We start from the raw sequence: 18,659 nt of genomic DNA, 5'->3' as shown, positions 1-18,659 counted from the left end.
CTTCGCTAAGTTCCTCTCCAGTGCTGAGGTTTACAAAACAAAAGCACCGAGGCTACAACTCTTCACAAAAGGCTGCTGAAAAGATGTGTACATTTGGAAATTCCGAGCTGTGCCAGGTCCACGATAACTTTCCTTGCTTGGTACCAACCAAGGTAAAGCTCTGCAGCACAGGGAAAAGAGGCAGGTGCAAAAACACACATTATTTCCACACTGGAAGTTCCCCAACAGACCAGGAATAGCATTTATATGCAAAGGAGAAAAGGCATCCAACAGTTCCTCCTCCAAAATAATTACTCAGCACCAAGGAAGGCCCAGTGTCCATGAAATACCCGTTTCGTATTCCTAACATATCTCGTTTCCCCAAAAGTAAACCCTATAATAATAGAAAAATTGTAACTGTAACATGCCATGAAAAAATACGTGTTAGGGCACAGTAAAGTCCTAGATAGCAGTTCCAGCACTGACTCACATTATCATTGCTATTGAAAACATTAATCTTTAACGTGGATAGGAAAAGAATGACTCAGATGATGGAAAAGTGAATTTGTGTGACGCAAATCTAGTACGTGCATTTTAATTCTCAAGAGCTGCCGAAAGCATTGAGACAAGTAGTGGGGTGCCAAAACCAGCAATTTATTCTACAAAATGGTTTTATTGTAAATTGAGATGGTAGGTCAGCTGCAACAGAATACTTCTGAAAGGATAAAATTAGAAAGCATTTACATATACATTTTAAGGGAAAGTTCAAGGTGCAATTTTTGCAGTAACAACAGATTTCTTTCCGCTCACAAAGAGTACTGACAATCTTAGACTGGTTTGCATGCCTGGAACTTCAACTGAGCGTTGAATTTAGAGGGAGCTGACACCTCTCCCAGCCACTTACCACCCCTGCAACTTATCATTTGAAACCCACTGTTTTTGGCAACTGTGCCTTACTTGTTGTCTTTTTTTTTAAAGTTAATTAGATTGACTTCTTGAAGTGTGTTCCCATACAACAGATAGCAAACGATTCACATATTCCGACTTTGAGTTTTAACTGTTATTAGCATCGAGGTGTAAACTTTGGTCAAATCAATATTTCTGCTGAATGCACCGAACTCAAGCTGTCCAGATGCTGGGACATGAGGTTCATTCAGTGGTGAGGAAACAGATAGGCACAAGGTATGAGGCTCATGAAGGAGCCCCCATTTCTGTGCAAATTCCTTAAAATAGTTACAAAAATTATCTTCTCTCTCCTCAACTTTTGTCAAAACAAGCCTGTGGCCTGCTCACCAAACTGGTTTTGTCATCCTCACTCATCACCTTGAAGTGGGTGAAATCTGGACCGCACAGAGCGTGCTCCTAGCCAGCACTCTCCGAAAACTCCAGCAGCGCATCCCTCGGCTGCCAGGGCCCTCCTGGCACGCTGGGCGAGAAACGCGTCCGCTTAGCACAGCTGTCTTGACTCAGAGCTGATCTGAACACAACTGAAGGGGCCTGTGAGAGAAGCCAAAGTATTTCGTTAAGAGAACTTGGTAACAGTGTATTACCAAATCTCTGCGGGGCTGATGGGGAAAGACACCGCTCTCGCAATCCACTTCTGCACACTCCTGTTACTTGATTTCGACTTCGTTCACCAGAAGACGGACTGTACCACAGCACAGGTTCTAGTTCCTCCTTGGGTTTGCAGAATTCTATTTTTTTTTACGGTGGTTATTAAACACAAACAGCACATTACCTGCTGTTAGAGCAATACAGACCAAGAACAACTAAGAAACATTTGCTTAGTTCTAAATGTCTTGTTGTACTCATTCTAAACTATAAAGTTTAAAAAGCGTACAGATTCCAGAGCAAGAAGACCCAAGTCTTCCTCATGCTCCAAGACTGCCTCAGCAGATAAAAGCAGGATGTTTGCTGGATACATGAAAAAAACAACATCTGCTGTAATGAAAAAGAGGGCAGCACGTCTACTACTTTTATTTTACAATATTAAAACCAACACAAAACATATAGAGCTGTTGTTCTTGGATCAGGAGGTCATAACAAAGAAAAAGCTGTAAACCATTAATTAAACAACCACTAATTTTCAGGAGTTGCTGTTCCTACACATAATGTGAAAAGCAACATGTCTTTGGGATTTTTGTTTTGTTTTCCCAATGAGTCATTTGCATGGAAATGAAGAAGCCGGATGTAAAAATGCAGCAGTCAGGTTCTGACAGCGTGGCAGGAGATATTAGATAAAGAGAGCCCGGGTGAGGGCTGATAGGAACAAGTATTATATTACAGCCCAGAGGAGCCCACATTTGAGCCCCGCACCCAGCAGAGGATGGAAACGCAAGCACCCAAACCAAGCCAGATCCATTGACAACAGTGCCTCCAAAAACCTTCAAAAACTTGCCCGTGATGGGACAGAACAAGACACAGAACTTACCACTTTGAGCCGACATATCTTCCAGCATGACCTTTGCACACTGTATCTGTTTGAAACCCCCAAGTATGTCCTGGAACTCAGAAAGGAACTTTTCCAACCCCAACATCTGGCAGAATTAAGAAGTCATCTGCCTGACCATAATAGATGACAGATGCCAAGGCCACATTCATTAACTTCAGCAGCCACACACTTGCAGCAAGCTCTTGTACAGCTCTGGTTTGTCATTTCCTCATGAAAGTGACACTTCTGGATTTATTCTTGTCCCTTATCCCATATTTGTGGCCTACAGGAAGTGGCCTCAAAGGCTTTCTTCTGACTGATCTCAGATTGGCAAGAGAATTTAATCCGACTGTAAACCTTTCTTTTCAATTTCTGTTGCAGGAACTGCACACCACTCATGTCTCAGGCAAATGAGAGACAAATCAGAGTTTTGGTCTCTGAAGCTGATGAATTCACAGCTGCCATAAGGCAGCTCTATAGCAAATAACCAATATATAGATATATCAGAAAATGATTAACTGAGGAAGTGTCACAGAGCTGGAACTCAAGTCATACATAGTGAAATTTAACCCATTCCCATTGGCTTCTGGGCAATGAAAATCAGTCTGCACAGCACTGTAAATAGCCATGAAGAAGCTGAGATGTGACAACGGCTTGTAACCAAAAAAGCTTGGGAAGCACTGACACCCAACGCAGAGCTCCGTACGTAGGCACTGAGTGTGCTGGATTAATACAGCAAGAAGATGAAAGCATAGCTACAACTCCTCCCCTAGATAAAACCTGGAGATTAAACATCACGTTGTAGGTGTGTAAAACATGTTACCACTCCTGTCATTAGAAGTCAATCAATCTAAAAATGTTTCCATTAGACACTGCCATGATTACAAACATGCAAACTGATATTTTAGTTCTCAAGGAAAAGCTGCTAGTATACCAGGAGAAGGGGCAGGACTGTTCAGAGATGGTCTCACTTTGTGGTACACACCTGCCAGAAAGCTTGGCAATATTAACACTCTGTTAGTTTTGTCTCTCAAATATTTAGTGCAGGAGCTCTGGTTATTTAAAAATATAGGGATGTTTTCATCTCACAAAGATACATGATTATAGGTGTTTGTATACAACTGCAGAAATCTGGCTATACAAAAACAATCTGAAGAAAATAACATGAAAGATTAAGAAAACAAACAGAAAATGGGATACCACCTGTGTTTACTGAAGCTAAAGTATGTCAAACTGACTTGATAATGTATTTTTCTGAAAAAAGGAAATGCCACATATGATGAGGACTTAATTAATATGTTTGACTAACTTGACCTATATGGTTACTGGTGAAAACAAGATGAACAGACAAAAGGAAGGTAAGGAGCCAGATGAAGAGAAGTATTTCATGTGCTTGAAATAACAGGTTAAAGAATTTACCTGTGCAGTGCCATAAGGGCTTGTTTTAGCAATGATCTTCTGAGTGTTTCCGTAGAGACACTGGCTCAAAAAATGCTGACGAAAAGGTTAAGATGTATCGTCAGCACTATGCAGAAAAACAAATGACTGAGAAGTGGAGTCCTAGGAACAGAACAAAATTCATGAGAAATCCAACAGTATGAAACTAAAACCTATTTATTATGTAATAGCGAGCTGGTAACACACTTGAGCTATAATCTGGAAGCTAATTAGTTAAAAGTGACTTTGGAGTAAGATCTCTATACTATTAAATTCAATTGAGCAGCTAACGGAAAGGTCCACAGAACAACCACACCATTTTAATCCTCGTTTTTTGGTCAGATGTTTGTCAATGTCTATTTTTTTGGTGTGTTTTTCTTCTCTGTGCATTTCTTCCTTAATGTGCCTGTAAAGTAAACTAGGCTTAGATCTTTTCAGAGCATCTGACTTACCCAGACAACGTTTCAGCTCGAAACATGCATCAGCTACAACAGATAGGGCACATATTAAGTGCAGCAAGACACCTTTTAATCTCAGGATCTAATTAAAAGAAGAGATTACGATAATCAGGGCAGTACAGTAGCGCGTGCTGTATGTAAATTGTTGATCTGACACTACTGCCTATTTTTACGCAAGAGCCAGAAGACAAGATGTTTCTTGAAACCATTTACAGATAGACAAAGAAGATAGATGCAATTTTCTTAAAAGACTCTGTACCTTTCTACATAACTGAGGTTCACTGGCTCCAACAAATTTGATGTTTGATGAACCAGCTGCACTCTTAAATAAGATTTATCTGGGGAGAATTTAACACAGTAACTTTGCCCCATTGTGGTGCACAGCAGGCAAAGATCTCCGGGATTGCAATCAGAATATTCTGGCTACTCTTTATTCCTTATGACACACAATAAACTCCACACATTTTTTTCATAGCCTTCCCTCCCCTTCAAGTCTTGTTTTTCCCTAACCATGACAGAGTTTTTCAAGTTTTGGTGTGATCATCTGAAGTCAGTTCTTTCAGAGAACAGAATGTTACCATTCACGACTTCAAAGGCCCCAGATTTAACTTGTTGCCTTTTTGAAGCTGCAGTGCAAAGTATAAACCTTATGTGCCAAATATAGCTTTTCACAGGGTTGAACAAGCAAACTAGATAAACGTCACTTTCCCCAGCCGCCAGCACTTTGAACTTCTCATTGTAGGAATCTTCACATCAGTGTTCCCTATAACACATAAATGCAAATTTCCTCAAAACTGAGGCTCACTTAACAACATGAGCAGTAACTGCTTATAAAAAGGTCTTGTTATATACTGAGTTACATTTATTTTCATGATAAAAATTAATGTGCAGACTTCACCATTGAGATATTTCACAACAGATTCGCTGCCCTACAATTTCTGTTTTCCACCAGTGCTCTGAAATAGCACAGGACCAAACCATAAGACAGCTGGTTTACCACTGGTTTGCCCTGAAAGCCCATGCTGGAGATGCCTATGCCATTCATACATGAGCAAATCTCTGGTTTGGGAGGTTTTTGGGGTTTGATTTTCTTCCTTTTTTTTTTTACTAAAGTAAAAGCAACAAGTGAGTTCATTTTGTCCTCTTCACATCCTCATGCAGGCAATCCCCACAGAGCGTAATTAGATTATACAGAATAGACTGATATGTTACATCCCCGAGGCGCACATTCAAATTTAACCACTCTTTCCATGACGGTGTTCATGCATAATTTTCAGGTGATCTTAATACGTTCTTTACACTTTTGGTCCATGCAAATTCACATTAAATTTTTTTCCCAAAGTTCTCAGCATAGACAAGCCATTACATGGCTGTTTCCCACTCTGCGTAATAAAAAGCAAGGCTTCGTTTTTAGAGTCTCTGGTATTTAACAGCAGTAAAAATGACCGACACAAAACAAACAAAAAAATACAAGTTGAACATTAAATTCTTCTAAGTACTGCAAATTTGCCAAAAAATATCCATAAAGTACTTCTACTTATCACACGACAGCAACCTTCTTGTTTCAACTAATTGCAGAGAGCTGTTTTTTCTCATTTTACCATGGCTACCCAAAACATTTCAGTCTTCACTTGCACAAGTCCTACAAGCCCATTGACATGAGCCTAAAAAAAAAATACATCAAAAAGACTACTCAAACTAACCTCACATATTAGTAACAAAACCAAAACTCTCCAAGCCCTTTTTGTGAAAGAAATGTCAAGAAAAATGGCATGGACTTTTGTATCTGCATACCAAAATAATTCTAGTAGAAATTCTTGGTAGCACTACTGTATTCAATTCATTAAAGAGTCAAAAGGCAAAACAAAACCAAAAACAAACTATCTGTGCTTCCTCACACACTATTTACAGAATAGTGCTAAGTCCTACTACATCTTTGAAGAGACAAAGGCACACACCGTGTGTTTTGGGGCAGAAAAGAGTCAATTTCAGAGATGACAGTAAGTGATGGCACAGTGAAAATGGTGCTTGGAAAACAAATTATTTCTTCATTTCCTCCAAGATTAAGAACCAGGGCCTAACAGGGTGTGTTACATCCCAGGAGTGACCCAAAGGGAAGAATCCCTCCCCTCCACTCTCACCCCAAGCTGTGCCTCCCATCTTACAGTGCACGAGGCTTTCATTTTTGTCACTTGGAAGTGACATACACGTCTCTTGATTTTACAGAAACAAATGACTGTAACTGCGTATCACAATCATCAGGTTTGTGACAGCCAAATTTGGCTAAGTACTGGCTTTTACTAGTTCTGAACAAAGCTCACCTGTCAGCCAGTTTGTTGTTTGAAGTATTCAGGTTTATCGCCCAAAAAAATGACAGCTTTCCTTGTCTCATCTTTATTCCAGATTAGCAAGGAAGCATTATACATTAGTGAAATCCATGTTAACTGCAATAAATGAATTTTTCTGAAGTGCAATACAAATCTTTAAAGCACACCAGCCCCATTAACACCCGAAGCACTGGAAGCCCGTACTGACAAGAAACACCATGGAAAAACCTGTGTAAAAGAGCAAAGGGGAGAGATCAAGGGAGAGTCACACATGGTGCGCAATCTGAAGAGGCAAGAAGGCTTTGCTAATCCAGACAGCGTGGACCCGGGCCAGCTAGTCAAGGTGTCACAGACACATAAACAAGCAGCCACCTTTCCAAAGGAAGCCGCTGTAAAGAATCCTGAACAAGTTGAAGCAAGGCAGGAATGTGGTTGTGTCATCACCCTTTTAGCACTATGTGTGCCCTTTATTTTCCTAATGACTCATTTATGCAGATAAATGCCTAAAAGGAGTTCTTCTTGGCCCCAAAAACTAAAAGTCCTTGTATTTACCCAAAAATCACATTATCAGGTGAGCAGCAACTATGCAGGCTTTCTAACTTTGTTCCATTGTATGGCCAAACCCCGACTGGCAGAACCACATCCATGGATGGGGCTAGGGATAAGGAGAGTTTTGTGGGTTTTTTTAAACCTTCAGCATCTGTACTAACATTTCACAGAAACTTCTCAGAGTAGGTCTTTCTTAATGGGGCTATTTATCCACTTTAAAACAAACAAACAAATAACAACAAAAAACCACAAGATGCTGAGAGAAAACTGCAGGAACTGTCAGACCTGCAGGGCCCAAACGCCACGGAAATTAGAACTAGTGGGTTAAGAGACAAGTAGGTCCCACGGTAGGGACAGCTATTTCCAAACCCACTAGTGATTTTTAGGGCTCTTGGGTCTCCATAGGACTCAGCATCTTCATGCTGCCAAAACCTTCCAGAAGACTTAACCTGGGCAAGTACTCACCGTAATTACAGTTTCTCCATAAAGTACTCTTGGTAACATTTAAATACAAAATGCCATCTGTGGCTACATTTATAAACTAAGATCTTTGTCAGTGTCTGTAACTGTATTTCCACTAAAATAGCTCTCCCTACAATTACAATGTTTATTTGTACTTCTGAATCTAAAACATTACACACAGTAAATGTTTATAATGTTATCACACATGAGCTACAAAGTATCCCTTTATTAGAAAGCATAAACTCTGTGGTCAAATCACCTCAAAACAATATAGCAGAACTCAAAGAAAAAAAAAGTGATGCAGAACAGCCCCTGCAAACAGATGTACTAAATAGACGGGGACAATATAGCGTGTAAAAGAAAAAATAAAATAAAATAAAATAAATGCACCAAGGAATGATCATTGCCCTGTCTATTCGTGCTCTTCCACCTTCCCCCTAATGATTTACCCCTGCCCACTCTTGCAGGCCACATGCTGAGCTCAACGCACATTTTGCAGCCCTTATTATCCCATCGTTCAACCTGTTCATGTCAAATAATTACTTCCCCAGCTCTAAATTGGAACATATTAAAAACAGGCTATCTACAAATAATGCACAGTAAAGTGACTTCCTTAACTTGATGAAATGGAATGTAAGAATTAAATGAAATGCCGCGTGGTTACAATTCCTCTCTTCCCATCCGTAAGCACAAATACCATTTTATTGGGTTTGCAGTTCATTCCCCACCACCACCATTTCATTTAGGCACCTTTTACAAAGCAGTACTAGACATTTGTTTTCATCCAGTGAAACCATTAGAAGAATCAATTTGATCTCCAAGGCAAGTTAAGAGTAATGGACTCCTATGTTTACTTAGCAATAAGTACACAATGATTTAATTAGATCTATATGCTCTAAACTGCATCTTTCAAGGCAACAGCAGCAGCCACGAAGAGAGTGAGGCATTTCAACTTACATAAATCAGTGTTTTCAGTATTTTTTTCTGCAAACCACCTACTTCCATATCAAAACACTATTGCAGGTAGAGGTGTATCTCCCACCCAGCTCTGCTCCTGCAACCTCACACTTTTTCAAAGAAACAAGCAGTTCAGTTGCTGCCCCTTTTCAGCCACACACGATTCCAAGATTGATGTCATATTTCAAGCGACAGACTGTGAACGCGCTCTGCAACCGTAGCATTTAATTTAGAAGGCAGCACTCGACACATTGAAGTATTTGGAATTTCTGAAGTCTGGCTGTCTCCACAGTTGCATAATTTGAGCAGGGATAACCTACTTATAATCAGGCGAGATAGAAGAATGTCAACAAACAATCCCTTCTACGTCAAGGGACATCTCCTTCCTTGTCACGTGCCAACAAGAGCATCACTGCTTTGTCACAGTTTGACTTTCTTCTTGTTTAAGCTAGTGGATTACAACACCTAAAAGGATTGAAGGTACACATATCGCCAGATCTTCCCACAAGAAGAAACTCAAACACTCTCAAAGCCATTGAAAAATAAGTTTACCAGATGTAATAGACAATACCAGTGAAATGCCAGATGTGAAGCAACCAATACAAGCACAAAGTACCGGAGACCACCTCCTTATCAGTGACAACTCACACAAACACCATTCACCTCACAGCATCACACATCCATTCACAAGAAGGAAATAAAAATAAAAAAGCCCCTTTCCACCAAGTCAGGGGATACAATAAAAAATAACGTTCGGACACTGGTGCAGTTTTACACAGAGGGGAAGAGCTGTATTTCCTTTTGATCCTCTTAGCAAGGAGCTGACCAGACCCTCTTAATAGCACACGCTTGCTACAGACACCAAAACACAAACCCACCTCTTTTAAAAGTTGTCAGAGTTTATGATTAACCTCCTGTTGCAATAACCATGGCAAGGATTCAGTTTCACTTGCTGACTACTTCTCCTACGTATTGCAGAAGAAGAAATACATAAGGACACTCCCCCACTTCCAAACCTCACAGTCACAAAAAGAGAAACTGTCTCATGCTGTAAACAAAAGTAGCGCAAAGCCTTCTGTGTGGGAAAGAGAGTGCAATCCCCCTCCTGACAAGCCAGCATCCGCGCAATGTCCACCTGGGGAGACTAAAGTAGGGCTGGAAATTCCCTTCCCCTGGAAAGGGACTGCTTAGAGTGTTCGCACCAATTAAAGTTTCGGATTAAAAACAGCTGTTTAAACAGAAGTAGTCCCTGGGGAGAGACACTTAGAGCATTGTAACTGGTTTCTGGTATAAACAGTTTTACAGCAATGGAGGAATTTAGACTGGTAGAGCTGTGTCTAAGCCAGCAGGTTCACACTTGTTCAGCTCCATCTCCTTAAATAGATGCACTTCAACTCAGGCAAGGTCTCCAGGTGCATCACACCTTGGATCTGCATTATATGTAGACGCCAAGGTGCCGTAAGATACCTCGCCAGCAGGAGAAAAGCACACTGCGCTTGGAACACCCTAAAAACCTCCTGGACACCTGTCTGTGACCCACTTGAACTGAAGCAGTTCCCACTCAGTGCCACCTCTCAAGGCCCACAGTGCAGAGCTGCGGGTGGGCCCCGCACACGATAAACAACACGTCACCTTGTCTAGAAAAAACACACAGCTAGAACCCGGGGATCAACTTTAGGTGGACTGGGTGACCTCCACTTAAATAACAGCTAAGTGTGCTAGACACCCCAAGGATAAATAAAACAAAAATTAGAAAAGGGGTAAAGGAAAAGCCTCATATCAGGCAGAAGCACAGAGAGAAAGCGGGGTGAACAGGTAACTGGGAAACCTGAGAAATTTGCCACGTGGGTATGGAAAACCCAGGACTTCACAAGGAAAATTATTAAAGCAAGAGACTTCTAGAAACCTGCAGAATAGATCCCAGGCTGGACAAATTACGTACAGGACCAGAAAAGAGAAAATGAATGTATTTCCGACCTGTGGTTTCCAGCTTGGGATCTGCAGAGACCTAGGAAGTACGCAGGCTACTTCTTTGTACTCTGGTGGGCTGTTCAGAACAGAAAAACCAAAAGTCAAAGCAAGAAACATGGTAGATTTAACCTGTATCGCACTGCAATATCAGCAGGGCACATGAAGAAAAAGGATTGAAAGTGTCTGTCATGGAAGATGTAACAGGCAGCAACGAAGCGCAGCTGAGAAGAGATAAGAAATGGGTAAGAAAGGGTGACCTCTCTGGCACGTGCAGCAGGGAAGCACCACAGTCTGGGGGCAGGCACCGAAACACCTGCCGCTGGGCATCTGTGGGAACGTGCAGGACACAAAAGGACAAACAGTGGAAACCTGTGCCCTGCAAGCGTGCAGGAAAAACACCTGTGTGCATCCCCAAGGCTGCGGGTGAAACGCTGCCTGTGCCTTCCCTGATGTGCGCAAACAAGCACAGTGCAGGACGCACCGCCATTGGGGAGGCAGTCAGGAGGAAAACCCGCGTGAGTGTAAATATATATATATATATATATACATATCTGTAGGATGCAACAGACCCCCCCTCATCAGTGGGCAGAACAAGCTCCACAGCACAAGCAGGGGATGGGCTGGAAGAGCTGTCCCTTAGGCTTTGGTGGATTGTATCTGCATGTCTATTTGGGTGGGAAAAGAAAAAAAACCACCAAACTTTGCAGCTTTAGGTGGAGAGGTAGAAGTCCTCTGGCTGTATGTATTTAACAAGCTGCGGTGTTCAAGCGCAGAGCACACCTGTGTGCAGAAAAAGAAGTCCAGCGGATTCTGGAAGGCAGCAGTACCCTTGTCTTGTGTGTATGAAGGGAGGCAACAGGCTCTTGGCAAGCAAGCTGCAGACTATACCCTCCTCAGCATCTGTCAGTGTTTATGTTTGTATATAGGAAAATAACCCCAAATACATGGAAGGGGAGCAGAGAAACAGATCTTGGCAGATGAGAACGAGGATCACGCGTGGACGTGGGTGCAGAGGCAGTGCAGCAGACCCTGGCAGATGGACGGTGACAAATACGCAGAAAGGGGTGTCGTAATAAAAAAAAAAATAGAAATAAAAATAACAACAAAGGGGCAGCCTGTGGGGATCCCTGTTTCCCTCCCGCCAGCCCTTAGCGGGAAAGGGAGGAAGCGGGAATCCCGCTGGGATGGAGAGACGATACAACCCCTGCCCCCCCCCCAAAGAAACTACACATTTGTCTGTGCAAACACCGCGCAAAACGGGGGGGGATGGAGAGAACAAACCCCCCGGAACGCGGAACCGCCCGGGGGTGACGCGGCCCCTCACGGAGGGACACACACGTGCGCGCGGAGGAAGTGCCACCCCTCACCCCCTGGGGACACCGGTCACACACACACACACACACACACCTCCCACGGGAAACACGCGTGCACGGCGCGGGGGGGCGGGCAGACGGAGACGGACCCGCCCCTGAGGGAACCAGCGGCCGCCCCCCCCCTCTCCCGCCCCAAGGCCCGGCCGCGCTCCCCCGTTACCTGCGGGTCGGTGGAGGCCCGGGCGCGCGCGGGGAGGCCGAGCCCCCCTATCTGTGGCCGCGCCGGGGCCCCGTCTGGGCCATGACGGTGAACCGGGATGCGGCGGAGGATGAGGGGAGGCAGGGGAGGCTGAGGAGGATGAAGAGGCCGCCGCCGCCTCCCCCTCAGGCGGCCGCGCGGGAGGGGGAGGGGGCGCGCGCGCGAGTGCACCCCCCCAGCGAGGTCGTGCGCGTGGGTGCGCGTGGACGCGGCGGCGCGCGCTGCGAACCGGGCGGGGACGGGGGCGGGGGGGGGGGGAGGGGGGAAGAGATCCCGGCGGGTCCGAGCTCCCGCGCGCCGCGCCGCCCGGGCACTTTGTTTGTGTCCCACAATGCACCGCGGCGGGGCGGCGGGGGCGGGCGGGCTGCGCGTGCGCAGGGCGGGAGCGGCCCGGGACCGGCACCCCGCGGCGGGCAGCGCTGCGAACGGGCGTTCCGGGCCGGGCACGGGCCCCCCGCCCGCCCCCAGCACCGGGCGTCCCAGCCGCATCGGTGCCTTGGTGTGTGCTCCCCCGGGGCCGGGACCGTGCATCTCACCGAACATGGGGTGCTCCGGTGCATGCACAGCACGGTGTGCATCGCCGCTCACTGACCACATTGCATGCACCCCCGGGGCTCAGAAACCGTGCACACCGTGCATTGCGTCGGGCACGGGGTGCTCCGGTGCATGCACAGCACCGTGCGCTGTGCACCCCTCACCGAGCACATTGCACGCAAGCCTGGGGCCCAGGACCGTGCACACCGTGCACCCCAACGCTCCCGGTGCTCCGGTATGTGCACCCCAGGGGCCAGCACCGCGCACCGCACCGAGCACGGGGTGCTCCTGTGCACGCACAAGACCGTGCACATTGTGCATAGCTCCTCACTGGGCACGTTGCATCGACCCCGGGGCTCAGGACCGTGCACACGGTGCGTGGCTCCGAGCAGCGGGTGCTCCGGTGCATGCACAGCGTGCATAGCGCCTCACCGAGCACATTGCATGCACCCCTGGAGCCCAGGACCGCGCACACCGTGCATCCGAACCCTCCCGGTGCTCCAGTGTGCGCCCTCGGGCCCAGGACCGTGCATCTCACTGAGCATGGGGTGCTCCAGTGCATGCACAGCACCCTACGCTGTGCACAGCTCCTCCCCGAGCACGTTGCACGCACCCCCTTGGCCAGAACGGTGCACACTGTGCACCCCAACTCTCCCAGTGCTCCGGTGTGTGCACCCCCCGGGCCCAAGACTCTGCAAACCGCCCTCCAGCTTGCATCCATCCCAATCAAATTTACAACTAACGAGTATTAAATTAATCCACCCTCATAATTTGGTCCAAATCTGCGCTAACTCGGGGTAAGCACAGCTTAATTTAGTGTGATCAGCGCAACCATTTGCTCCACGGCTTGTTTTACGATGGTTTTTGGTTGTTACTGGGGTTGGGTTTTTTCTTTTGTGATGAGCACTCAGTAAATCGAAGCAGGAAACAGATTGAAAGGCCGCGGTCCAAAAATGTTAATCAGCAGTAAAAAATTTAAAACCAACCACGCTGCTCCATTGGAAAACAAAAAATAGAGGCCCAATTCCCTACGCTGTAGTAAAAACCCCAGGACCGTTTTAGATGATTCCTTGCAAAACTGAGGAGAGAATCAGAATCCTGGTGCTTTGCAAGATTGGACTTAATTCTCCTTTTGCTTCCTCTTATATTGGTTTTATATTTGTGGGGAGCTGCATTACAACCCTGGTGCACAACAGCCATCCATTGCAACCTAATCCTGCGTGAAACAGGAGCAAAACAGCACCGATTTCAGCAGGTTGCACATGTGCACAGGTTGTTCCTGCTTTAATAAGACATAATTTGCAAGGGAAGGAAGAATCTGCTCCTGGCTATCCATGGTAACACTTGAATTGCAGAAGATAGATTAAAAGCAACTTGAGCTGCCATCCCTCACCTTCAAAATGCTGCTCAGGAAAGTGTGGAGCTGGGGGTGTTTGATGGTGGAACTGTTGTAGATCAAGTGATTTTAGTCAACCGATGGCCGTATCCCGCTTGAGACTTGTCCTGAGCATGTCGTGGGGCGAGAAATAGAGTCCAAACTACCCAAATTCATGCCTGGAAGATGATAAAATTCAATGTGGTTTAGATTCTCACCGTGTCTTCAGTGATTCAGACCCATCCCTGCTAAAAAAAAAATAAGCCTTTTATTTTATTTCTTCCTCTTTCTCGCTTCTCCTTACAATGTCTGCCTCCCAGCCACCATCTCCGCATGGGTCATTAGCTTTCCAATTAACAGCCTTTGGGTGGGGGAAGCTGGTAGGTTTGGGACACAACCCAACTCCAGGACGAATTTCTCCCCACTCCAGCCGAAAAGGCTGGTTTATTAATGCCAATTTATTATCCTTCGCTACCTGAAGAGGGTCTCCAGCCGCTCCCAGAGCCACGGCGTTTGCTGGAGTAAATTGGTATTGATTCACGCCTGCTCGGGTTTCCTAAGCTACCGGGTCGTTCTTTCATGCCATTCACTTTTGCTGCAGATTTGGGAGTTTCTCAGCCAGAGGCATCACAATGAATTGCTGAAAACCCCACTCCTGCCATTTTCCTGGCAGGGGGATTTGCTCTTATGGACATTTTACAGCATCATGGGTTCAATTCACGGACACAGGTGCCTTGCTCGCTGCCTTCAAGCAATCGGAACGCACAATTTCTGGCTGGAAGCTGTTTTACCCTCTTTTTGCAGCCTGTGGGATACGTTTTCCTTCGCTTCGGCGGCTCTTGGAGCCAATCCCGTGCTGCTAGGAGCCTATGTTCCTGCTCCTGGCAGCACACATCCATTAATACCGAAAGCAAATTACACCTGCCCTGCACAGCCTTCTTCCCCCCTCCCTGACCTTGGCACCTCCAGAGGGAAAGTCTCTTTACTCCCAGCTTTAAGAAAGCTCTTAAACTCAAGAACAGCATTAGCACAAGGACAAGGAGGAGCAAACATCCAGGAATAACTTGGGCTGGAGATTAGGAGAGTCCAGCCATTGGAGGGAGAAGATTTGGGAATGAAGGAGCAAACCAGCATTTCAACACGTACCTGGGGGAGCAGCTTGTGGCATCCTACATCATCCAAAAGTGCCTTATAAGAGGAAAAAAATGCAGATAAAATATAATTATACAAGGCTGGGGAGGAGCACTAGTCACGGCATGGAGTGGAGGATCCTGCCATGGGTTCATCCTAATAATTTCCCTCCAATGGGACAACACAAATCCGTCTCTCTGCCTGCTGGTCCCCGTTGTCTCTGGAGTACCATGGTAGACACGGTGACAGAGAAGCTCCCACAAGGTTGATTCTCTCATCCCACTATTCTTAAGTTGTGATGGTTGTGCAGCTATGATTAATTAGGGCTTACCGGGATATTACCCGGTAATATCCCAAAGCCTTTAGCATTGTTTGAAATTCCAATTATTCAACTCAAACCCAGCAGTGGCAACAAAATGACATAAAAGAAAGTTGCGGGGGAAAGCTGGGGCCTTGATGAGCCGAAACCCAGGACCCGGCTGTACCGATGCCAGGGGAAGTCATCTAAAATAAATGTCACACCTGGTTATAAATAGGGTGGCATGCATCGCTGTGCCCATTTATGTGGTGACACGTCCCATGGAGACACGTTAACTCTTTCCTTTCCCCTCCCATGGGCCTCTGCCCAGCCCCAGCATCATTTTCCAGCCCCATCGGTGGATGGAAATCACCAATATACAGAAAATAAACCACAGCTGCTATTCGACATCAGGCTGTGCCCCAGTTCCAACAGCAGATTGCATTTGACCCAAGCAAAGATATCCTAATTATCTTGTAATAAGCCCATGCTTATTCTAATGAGATAGCTCCAAAATCTGCGTTGCCATATGCTGGATTTCATCAGTCCTTTGTTTCAGAGGACAGCACCGAGTTCCCACTATCTGTGGTTATTATATAGTTAGGCAAAGGAGACAGCGTCACCTCTTTTAGCCCTGTTTAGGCTGTATTTCCTCCTGGTAGGCAGCAGAATTATCTATATATACATACGTATAGAGAGCAGGCAGATGCTCATAAGCAGTCTGCAAAACAGAGATGATTCCGAATTTCTAGGGAATAATTTTTGCTCCCTGGGTGTTGTCTATTCTGTCACGTAACAGTTTGGTTTAGCATCTTAAAAACCAATTAACCATTTTTTTAAGGCTGAATAAGCTACAGAAAAGAGAGAGATTTAACATACTGCTCTTGGGATAGAGATAAAATATATCCTGAGAAAAGTGCAAACAGAGACAAATGCAAAGAAGTAAGAGGCAGCAAATCCTTTATTGAAGGGGTAGAGGCAGAGTCACAAACAGACTGTTTTCAAAGTTAAAACCAAATACAAACAAAAGGCTAGAAACAAATACAAACAGACGGCTAAAAAACAGAAAATGGAATTTTCCCCCCTCCTAAAATAAAAGTCCAAAGCCTAATTTTGGCAGGATTTGTTACACAGCTCAGTTGGCAATCGCACCCTGATCTGGGGGCACCAGGGAGGGGGGAGACACCAGTCATGTACCAAAGTGGTTAAAAAATGAGCAGGGACGTCCCGTCTCCGACCCTGCTGCAGGTTTCGGAGTGGGGACGTGGGAGCAGCATGTTAAAACACAGTCAATCTTATTTCTTCCTCTCTCTCCTTTCCAGACAGCTACTGTACAAAACCAAACGGAAATTCATAATAAATACCTAACACAAGAGGCTCAGTACATTGCTACAATCCTTCACTGAAGGGAAACATATATATACACATATATATATATATCCTAGTATATAACCTCTTTGACTTAAATCGGTGTAAAGGCTACATGTTTCTATGGCAAGGCTAGGGCAGGAATCCCACTTAACGTCACTCAGATCCCCCACACCTCAACCGAGCATCTCCGCGGGATCCCCATCCTCCTCCTCGCTGGAAAAGCAGCAGGATTTGCCCACGATGGGGAGGTTTTGCATTTAGGAAGCTCCAGCTAAGCGACCGCGCAGTGAATATTAAAAGAGAAAACTGGAAGAGACCTTTGGCGTGCCCGACTCCTGTGTGATAAATACAGACGTTTTCCTTGGCGCTCTCCCAGGCTGAAATTTCGGACCCCTCCTAAATGCTGGAGAGGAAACACACGCTGGCCTTGGAGTTAAAACCCTTGCAGCCTCAAATGGGGGAAAAAAGGGAAAAAAATAATAACCCTGCAAGGCTACATGACTTTAGCATCCAGCTATTTGTTGTAGGGAGAGAGAGAGAGGGCTTAAATTCCTAGAGATTAATTAGCAGACACAGAACATTGCCCGAAGGTAGGACTGAACAACAGCCCAACAGCCCTGCATCCAAACTCTGCAGCTGGCCTTTATTTCTTTTCCCCCTACACCCAGTCCTTGGGTGTAGCCCCCGTGGTTTCAACAGGAATCATCTACAGAAGATAAAAGCCGAATATCTCGGGTTTTCAAATAAATCATGGGGCTTCTGGCACAGCTTTAATGTTTTGCTGCCAAAAAGGGGAGCCAGGGTACCACAGGGAAGTGACAAGGGACATCGAGAGAGGAGCCTGGAGATACCGAATTGCTTGTCCAGCCATGGCAAAACCTTCCCAAATTGCCTTCCTGCTTGCCCTCGCCAGGCTCTGTTTTAGACTGAGATTTGCTCAAGCAAGGCTGGAGTGCAGTGCCAGATCTGAGCATCTTCACGTATCCTGGGCAAGCGGAGGTGAAGAATATGGAGAATAAGGGAGAGGCTCAGCATCTAAAGATCCTGGGCTCATCCCTGCTGCGAGCCAGGTTAGCAAATTATCTCCCAAATTAAAGCAGAGCTGAGAAAATGAGCATGCAGGAGACCAGAAAAAACATGGGTGGGAAAGGAAACGCCGGCACGCACAAGTGTCTGCTCCAGCGGGGGGACAGGGTATTGCAATAGACATTTTACAGTCGAAGCACTGCAGAATTAGTAATTAATTAATCCTCACAGCGGCCCTGCAAGCCAGATCAGGTGTAACTAAGCCTTGGTTTTATAGCTGGGGAAATCAAGGCATGTGGGTTGCAGCTGTAGGAATAATTCTGCAGATGCTGGGGATGTTTGGAGACAGAAATTATATATAAATACAGTAGAAACTGCTGTGACCATCTCACCTGTCCCCCTGCTGAATGTGTGCCAGGGTCCAGCCCCCATTTCCAGCCAAGAACGCGAGTTATTATCTCCCAGGCTAAACCCACAGCCGATAAAATGCTCCTCATGCTCAAGGACACGCACGTAGGGAGGGGACGGCAACCCAAAACACAGCCTTTTGCAAAGAGAGCCTGATTTTATCACCACCCTGGACCTCCTTGACCCGCAGCTGGGACAGGATGATGGCAAAGCCAAGCTCTGCATTGTTTTTCCAGCACCAAACCCCAGCAAACCTTACAAACCATCTGCAACCATGTTTAACACCAGCTCTTTGGAAACACCTTATGGATATACTTATTTTTCCCACCTTAAATTACGACCAGTCAGAAAGAAAAGAAGAAAGCAAGAAGAA

At 45.6% G+C, this 18,659-nt stretch overlaps 1 protein-coding gene across 8 annotated transcripts in view; it reads right to left on the bottom strand.

Annotated features, from left to right (window-relative positions):
* The window catches only part of ZBTB44 (zinc finger and BTB domain containing 44), a 37,083-nt gene extending 24,705 nt beyond the window's left edge, over positions 1 to 12,378 (bottom strand). For 7 of the 8 annotated variants that reach the window (XM_080357877.1, XM_080357875.1, XM_080357878.1 and 4 more), the window contains exon 1: positions 12,105 to 12,378. The gene's annotated coding sequence lies outside the window, so the exon portion shown is untranslated. Of the gene's footprint in view, positions 1 to 10,577; positions 10,648 to 12,104 lie in introns of all 8 variants that reach the window. The other variant, XM_080357876.1, reaches the window with a different exon arrangement.
* Positions 12,379 to 18,659: the final 6,281 nt, after the last annotated feature.

This window comes from Nesoenas mayeri (assembly GCF_963082525.1).
Source record: "Nesoenas mayeri genome assembly, chromosome: 22".
Classification (NCBI taxonomy): Eukaryota; Metazoa; Chordata; class Aves; order Columbiformes; family Columbidae; genus Nesoenas; species Nesoenas mayeri.
The sequence above is the reverse complement of the archived record's forward strand: the minus strand, read 5'-3'. Positions and strand labels throughout refer to the sequence as shown.